This window comes from Pan troglodytes, chromosome 20, assembly GCF_028858775.2.
Source record: "Pan troglodytes isolate AG18354 chromosome 20, NHGRI_mPanTro3-v2.0_pri, whole genome shotgun sequence".
NCBI lineage: Eukaryota > Metazoa > Chordata > Mammalia > Primates > Hominidae > Pan > Pan troglodytes.
Window position 1 is genome coordinate 61,567,194 of NC_072418.2, and position 8,317 is coordinate 61,575,510.

Consider the following 8,317-nt stretch of genomic DNA (forward strand, 5'->3'; position numbering starts at 1 on the left):
CAGTCATTTGTGTAAGTGGGTCTTTGTGTATATGGTACTGAATCAGGTCACTGAGTCAGAAACTTAGAGCTGTAAGGAAAGTGAGGTGCTCTCCAGTCCAGTGTTCTGGAATTTCTTCTGCAGTGGCCCCCAACAGCAGGTGGCAGCCTCGTCCATGATTGTATTCTTAAGTTACATGGTATTACTCTTTCTATTTGCAATCCATTTCACTGATGGATAGTTCTAGAGATCTGAAATATTGAGATTTAGCTCGTGTTGTTTATATGAAGATAAATTCCGCTTTCCAACAACTCTCTTGTATGTGTCTAACGTCTGCCGCATAGAATGTCACAGATTATGCTTCATACTTGTCTTCCTGAGTCTTCTTTATCCCGAACACCCTGAATTTTTGAATGGTTGACATGCCAGCTGGCTTTCTGCAGATGTACTTCTCGTGTGTAGATTTCCTTCTCTGTGAGGTATTCATATTGAACATGACCTCCAAGTGTGTTTGGGTCTGTGCAGAAGACAATAGGACTGTGATTTCTGATGATTAAAACCTGGATTGTATGTTACTGTGATCAGACCCTGAGACTGCGTTAGCAAGTTTTATAGCATCTGAGTCGCTCTGTTGGAGGAAAGTGCATGTGATGGGCATTTGCTTGCTTCCCCACCAGATTCTCTACCTTCACCCTTCCTGCAAGATTCCCTAGGAAGCTGACTTCTGCTGAATGCAACACTCAGGTTCTCTGCTTCCTAGATCCTAGTTGAGTTTGGTCCATGGGAGGCCTTGGCAGAAATTTTGAGAGTAAGAGCAAATAATTACTTAACCATTAGAAAAAAATAACATGAATGTGTCCTTCTATCCATGGCCTCAGTTCCTGTTGGGGAGCCTCGGTGCCAATCCCTCGGTGCATCACCATTTCTAATTAGTTCCTGTTTTAGTCTGCTTTTGCATGTGTGTGTGTGTTGTTATAAAGGAATACCAGAGGCTGAATAATTTTAAAGAAGAGAGGTTTATTTGGTTCACAGTTCTGAAGGTGTGCAAGAAGCATGGTGCCACCATTTGCTTCTGGTGAGGGTTAGGGGAAAATTTTTTCCCCCTGAATACAGTATAATAAACTTGGTTCTTATTTCTCTTTCTCTCCCCCTCCTTTTTTCTTCCCTCCCCACTACCACATGCACACACACAAATAGACAGATTTGTTTATATTTGACTTTCTAAAAACCTGTTACTAGAAAGGCACATTAATACATTTCTCCTGTGCTGATAGTAATCAGGCAACTCTGGTTTCTATCGGAGGCAATTTCTTACGTATTAAATGCCAGAAAAAGGGCATCCCTCCGTTTTTGTAGAGAGCCTTTCTTTATGAAGACTAATGACCACATTAGTTAGTCAGTCAGTCAATAATACTTACCAAATGTCAGTAGAGCAGAAGTGAACACCAACAGAAAATCACATTTTACAAATGCAATTTACTTGGTATCCTAACATGCCATGTCATAATAATTATTGAGGCTTTTCTTCTCTGCTGCATTGGTCTAATGAATGTGGCTAGAAAAATATGGGTGCCCATGTAGCCTCCTGGAAGCACCTGTATGACTTTTCTAGAAGCGAGGTTCATGGATAAAGATGAATTTTTAAAAGCTGGAATGAATGAGCAGCAATAGCAGAAGGAGAAAAGTGAGTGAGAGCTCTCCAAGAAGCCATCTGGCAGGCTAAGGGTTCCGAGGGAAGCTCTGGTTTCAGAAGCAACTCAGGAATTACTTCTGTCATATTAGGATGGGATGGTAGGAGATTGGGAACTCTAGGGACTAGAAGTCATTTAATTTCCTGTCTACAATCCTTAGAAGAGGTTTTGAGACTTGCAACCTAGGACCTTAACTAATCATCTTCCCTCAGCATTGATAGAATTCTTTATTATACATGTTAATATCAGATTAGTCAGGATGGGCTGGATTATGCTGTGTTAACAGACATTCTGTAAATCTCTGTGGCTCAACAGGGAGCTCTGCCTGTCATGGTCACTTGGGACCCAGGCTTTGGGTATAAGGCTACAGCACATGGAAAACGTATGAATGTCTCTCAGATTCTTAAAGCTTCTGCTGGAAGTGACATGTCATTCTGCTCAGAGTTCATTGGCTAAATGAGTCACGTAGCTCTCTCTAACTTCAAGGATGGTATGAAATTGCAATCCTACCGTGTTTCTAGAAGGAGAACCAGCCCTAATCACAATGCTGCATGTTTATAGCTTGCCTCATAGAGTTTACTGTATTCTCCTGGTGTAATTTTCTTACATGCTCAACTGGAGAGGAAGCTCTTAAATAGAAAAAAATCACAGTAAATTTCCTTTAAAAGATCTATTTTACAACTCTGGCATGATGGAGCACAATGGAGTCCTTAGTAATGGACTCCATCTCTTCCATCAGATAAAATCTTGAGAACTGAAGTTAAAATTTGAATAATGAAACCAAAGGAAAAAAAATTAAATGAATTTTAAGACAATTGAGATAAGAACAACTGTGGCATCAGCATAATTCAATTTAATAATGTATTAAATATTTTGCAGAAAAGTGAAAAGAAATGGATAGCCAAATCAATGCAGCATTAAGCCACCATTTGGTCTAATTTCTTGCTGAATTGACAAAACAAAACACTAGTTTAGTTATATAAACATGGCTGATGTTTATACAAACAACAGAATTTGCCGGTAGCATTATCACTGGAAAATAAGATGTGTACTTAATTCTTGTATGTTCTGAGCCCATCTAGGAAGAACATAAAAGACGAAGAATAAAGCAATCATAGGATGTTATCATGAAAATATCACCTTTGGCTGGAGTAAAGTTTTGGCTAAATGTGGCACTAGTATTTATTACAGCTCACCTTTTTATAATGAAGGGCTATGGACTGAACATTCTTATTATTTCCCATTTTCTTACCACTCTATCCCAACACACATGCACATGCATGCACACACGCACACACACTGGCACCCACACCCATGCATGTGGGACACACAGAGCAGCCCAGGCAATTTCAATTGTTGGCAGCTTTGCTTTTATTAGGTATTAGTCTACCGACTTGCTTTCTCTTTAGAGAGACTAAGTGAAACCAAACTCATTTCCACCCAGTTAGCCTGCTGGAACCTGTAACAGTTACTGTAATGTTAAAAGCAGTAAAACAAAATAAAAACCAGTCAGTTCACTTACTCCCGAAGTCCGCAGTTTGGTGTTCAGCTTTAAAACATATGCTCTGGGTGTCCTGTGGTGGCTACCAGAGGCTTTGGTGAGTCGTTGTCAACCCAGTGGCTAGAGAAGTGCTGGAATGCCCCTCTTAAATACAGAGCCACGTTTGTCCTTCAGAATGGCTGCTTGAACGAATTTATTGCTCAACTCGAAAGGCCATTTTTTATAATCCACTGCAGTTGTGCTTCATGTGTTTCTCCACCTATCCTGTAAAGTGTATTGTGAAATTAATTTTGTAGATTTCCTCACACTGCAGTGACTAGGGAAATCACCCATTCGTTATTATCTAATGAGGAGAAAGTGGAAACATCTAGAAGCACTGCTCCCATCCTCCTCTCCAGCCCACACAGACACCTACCTCAGGCTCTCCCTGTCCCAGGTGAGCAGAGGGCCCCACATTCGGAGGTTGCCTCCCTTCCACCTTCACCAATCCTATGACCAGATTATCCCCAAGGAAATGTCAATTTCCAGGCAGCAAGGGAATCATATAAAGATGAGATCATTGAGAGATTTTTTTCCTTCGTGATTGGCAGTTTATATTTTCTTGGGTCTACAAATCTGACAGCATTTATTAAATTTTCTAGTTTGATACTGACCTCTGTCTGATGCTGGGCTGTCACCATGCCCAAGACTGAGGGGACCCACAGTCAACTAGAAGGCATGGATCAATTCCAACTGTCCTACCCCTAGCCTGTGGGCAGGAGAAAGCTCTCAGGCTCTGGCAGAGGAGTCTCAGGGACAGGATGCATGATCTTCCACTGTGCCTCCCAGCCATGCTGAGCAGCAAAGCAGACCATGAGCAGGTCTCCCTTAAATTCATTTGCTTGATTTGTCCTTGAGTGTCCTTGGATGGCTTTGTTCCCTCCTTGTCCAGTATGTCTTGGTCATCCTGATTCCTGGGCTTGGCTCCCAGGTTGATTCTTTCCCTGACACAAAACAGGCACTATGGGCAAAGACACCTGCAGCCTTGGAGGGACCAGTGATGCTGGATGTTTCCTGTTAGCACTCAGGAAAGCTCAGAGCCTTTGATGAGCATCTTTTGATCCATTAGTTAAAACCACACTGGGTTCTTTATAGTGGTTAGTTAGCTCTGGGCTATGGGATTGTGGAAGACATTTATTTCTTCTTTGGATTCACCTGGATTTTCTGCAACGGACAAGTATCGATAAAATACATGGTGCTTTTCAGAAATTGCCCCATCATCATGTTGCTGTTGTTGTTATTGATATTGTTGTTTCTGATGGATAGAGATCTAGGCCTGACACTCCAAGCAGTGTGAACAGCATTTACCTTGATAAGCATTCTTACATCTTAACTCTCGGGAATTTTAAATAGAAGTGTTCCATGTGATTAAATTAACAGGTTTAGAGATGGGTGTCCTGGTTATTTCCTTTGTTCTCCTCCTGGTAGCTGCCTGCACTCACAGCATGTTGGGAATGGTGATTATAAATGTAACCATGCTCTCTTCTTGTAAGTGGAGAGCCCAGGCACCTCTTATCCAGCATGTGACCCTCTTTCTACCTTAGGATAGTCATACTCTTAGTCTTCCTGGATTTATTCAGGGCCAAAGGAATGGTGAAGGTCCTTTTTGTTTTGCCCTATTCCCTTTGGAAAACATTTAGTTTATGCCCATGTTACAGATTGCAAAATACAGGCACATACTCTCACGAATGTGGTCTGCATGTCCCTTTGCAAGGACATGCAATGTGACTTCACTACTCCTTTCATCAAGAAAAGGAGTCTCTTGGTCGGGCACGGTGGCTCACGCCTGTAATCCCAGCACTTTGGGAGGCCAAGGCAGGTGGATCACGAGGTCAGGAGATGGAGACCATCCTGGCTAACACAGTGAAACACAGTCTCTACTAAAAAATACAACAAAAAAAAAATTAGCCGGGCGTGGTGGTAGGTGCCTGTAGTCTCAGCTACTTGGGAGCCTGAGGTAGGAGAATGGCGTGAACCCAGGAGGCAGAGCTTGCAGTGAGCCTAGATCGCGCCACTGCACTCCAGCCTGGGCAACAGAGCGAGATTCTGACTAAAAAAAAAAAAAAAAAAAGAAAAGAAAAGGAGCCTCTTTGCCTCTTTACCCTAATCTGGGCAAGCCTTGCAACCTGATTTGCCAAAAAAATATGAAGGAAGCAATGTGATGTGATTTTCCAGGCTAGAATGTAAGAAGCCTTGGAGCTTCTGCTTTTACTGTCTTCAGATGCTGCCTGAAACCACTGTAAGAAGCTCTAACATACTGGAGGATAAGGGGTGAGCCCAAGAGCAAGCCCAAGAGCAAGCCCACTTCTTTCTGTCCCTCCACCCCACCAGCTCTGATACAGACACACAGGATATTAGTAAAGGATAGTATTTGTTGAGAGTCTTTTGCGTGTCAGGCGCTGCTTCTAAACGTATAATACCAGCTCATTCAATCTTCAAATCAATGCTATACAGTAGGTACTCTTCTTTTTTTTTTTTTTAAATTTTACAGCTGAGGGACTGATGTATGGAGAGGTTAGGTAACTTGTTCAAGGACACCAAGCCAGTCAGGGTGCCACTGGACCTAAGACAAGGTAACCTGGCTCTGAGACCAACCCCACAGAGAATTATGTGGATGCTGACAACACTGTAGGAAGTTACAAGGAGCAAAAGAATAGCAGCCTCAGCCCTGAATTCCACTGTAAGCTTCCCTCTAATCTTCCCTGCCTCACTCTCAATCAAATAAAGAGCTGATCAGGAAGCAACTATGCACGGTCTCCACAGTCTCTTATCTTAACCCAGACTCTCCTTTCTATTGATAGCAGGTCTGTAGATAATAATTCTTTCAACCAATTGACAATCAGAAAATCTTTGAATCTATCTATGACCTGTAAGCCCCATTACTTTGAATTTTCCTCCTTCCAGACCAAACCAATGCAGACCAAACCAATGCAGAACTCCTATGTGCTGATGGTGGTCTTACATTTCCCTAAGTTTCTGCCGACTAAACTGTGCACACGTTCTCAGGACCTCCTGAAGCTGCGTCACAGGCACTAATCAAAGAACACAACCAAGGTGAGTCTCAATCATTTCAAGAAATCTATTTGCAAGGTTAAGGACACACCTGAGAAAAGAACAGAGAACCACAGGAAAAACTATGGTCCGTGCTTTTCCCAAAGATTGTCTGGGGACCTCAGTAAGTAAAGGGGAAAAGTGTGGGTATTGGGGAAAGGGGAAGAAGTGGAAAAAATGGGTGTGGGTAAATCAGAGGCAAATGGTTGCATTCTTCAGTCTTTGGTCAGCGTTCACTGAATACACATTTTACATGCGATGGAGGTAGAGGCAGGGATGTAGCTTTTTTGTCTTTGTGTAATAGCTATCTTATTTAGGAACAAGATGGGAAGCAGGTTTGCATAAGCCAGTTCCCAGCTTGGCTTTTCCCTTTGGCTTAGTGAGTCTGGGGTCCCAGGATTTATTTTCCATTCTCACAGGTTGTGGTCCTCACATTTGGCTCAAAATATTCAAATTTTTTCCAGAGTTTGGCCTTTTCTTCAGCACTGGGAATTGTGATCCAAAGCTTTCCCGGATGAAGCACAAAGTTGGAGAAACAAAACGCAAACTAAACAACAACAATGAAACAGAACAGAGTTAATCTGCTGTAGCTCAAGAGAGGACGTACCTGCCCCCACCCCGCATCCCTGGGCTCGGGTTTGCCTTGCTGACCTCTGCTGCCACCTGGTGCCACACAGAGAAACTGAGGAGAAACCACATCAGTCTCCTTCAGCCTCAGCTTCACATCTGTGGGTCAAGTAACCCTTTCAGAAGCTGTATAATGTGGGAAAGCTTTCCTCTCAGGAAAATGCACACATCCAACTTTGAGAAGATGCCCTTGGGGGCGCTTCAAGGATCCTAGATAAAGAACCCCCTTTCCCGAATATCCAAGAACCTAAGTTTTTTTTTTTTTTTTTTTTTTTTTTTTTTTTTTGAGAAAGTCTCACTCTCTCTCCCAGTCTGGAGTGCAGTGGTGTGATCTTGGCTCCCTGCAAGCTCCACCTCCCAGGTTCACGCCATTCTCCTGCCTCAGCCTCCCGAGTAGCTGGGGCTACAGGCACCTGCCACCACACCCGGCTAATTTTTTTGTATTTTTAGTAGAGACGGGGTTTCACCGTGTTAGCCAGGATCTTCTTGATCTCCTGACCTTGTGATCCACCCGCCTCGGCCTCCCAAAGTGCTGGGATTACAGGTGTGAGCCACCGGACCTGGTCCAAGAACCCAAGTTTTAGATCTAGAGTGATGTCAGCATGACATTGATTTCCTGAGGCCCAGGGGTGAAGGAGCTGAGGACAGCAGAGGGGTGAAGGAACTCAGCTACAGACAGCAGCAGCTGATGCACAGGCCTCCCAGCGCCTGAAGTCACCCGGAATTGGGAAGTGCTCAGAAGCTTACAAAGCTGCCTCGAGGTGGGAACACGACATAAATCCAAGAGCAGATCCCTGATCCTATAAAAATGTACTAGATGCAGTGGGGTCATTTTAAATGAGCAGAGAAGGACAGACAGATAAACAGAAGGACAAACAGTATTGGGATTGGGATAAATGCTCAGCTTTTGCCCAAATCTTAGTGACTTAAGCATCACTTATTTGCTCACGATTCTGTGGCTGGACCATTTGGTTTGGCTCACAGGGCAGGGACTGTGCTGGTCTTACCTGAGCAGACCTGCATGTCTGCGGTCAACTGGGTTGGCAGAGACAGAGTGACTGTCTTCCTCCAGGAAGCAGCAGGTTAACTGGTTGGCAGAGACAGAGGGACTGTCTTCCTCCAGGAAGCAGCAGGTTAACTGGTTGGCAGAGACAGAGGGACTGAGGGACTGTCTTCCTCCAGGAAGCAGCAGGTTAACTGGTTGGCAGAGGCAGAGGGACTGAGGGACTGTCCTCCTCCAGGAAGAAGCAGGTTAACTGGTTGGCAGAGGCAGAGGGACTGAGGGACTGTCCTCCTCCAGGAAGCAGCAGGTTAACTGGTTGGCAGAGACAGAGGGACTGAGGGACTGTCTTCCTCCAGGAAGCAGCAGGTTAACTGGTTGGCAGAGACAGAGGGACAGAGGGACTGTCTTCCTCCAGGAAGCAGCAGG

General features: G+C 44.0%; 1 long non-coding RNA gene across 1 annotated transcript; it reads right to left on the reverse strand.

Moving 5' to 3' along the window:
* Positions 1-2,855: 2,855 nt before the first annotated feature.
* LOC112206420 (uncharacterized) lies at positions 2,856-8,053 on the reverse strand. The gene is made up of 2 exons (XR_002940778.2): positions 7,896-8,053; positions 2,856-3,435 (listed from the first exon to the last, which is right to left on the reverse strand). It is a non-coding gene; the product is annotated as an uncharacterized LOC112206420 (long non-coding RNA).
* Between the last annotated feature and the right edge of the window lie 264 nt (positions 8,054-8,317).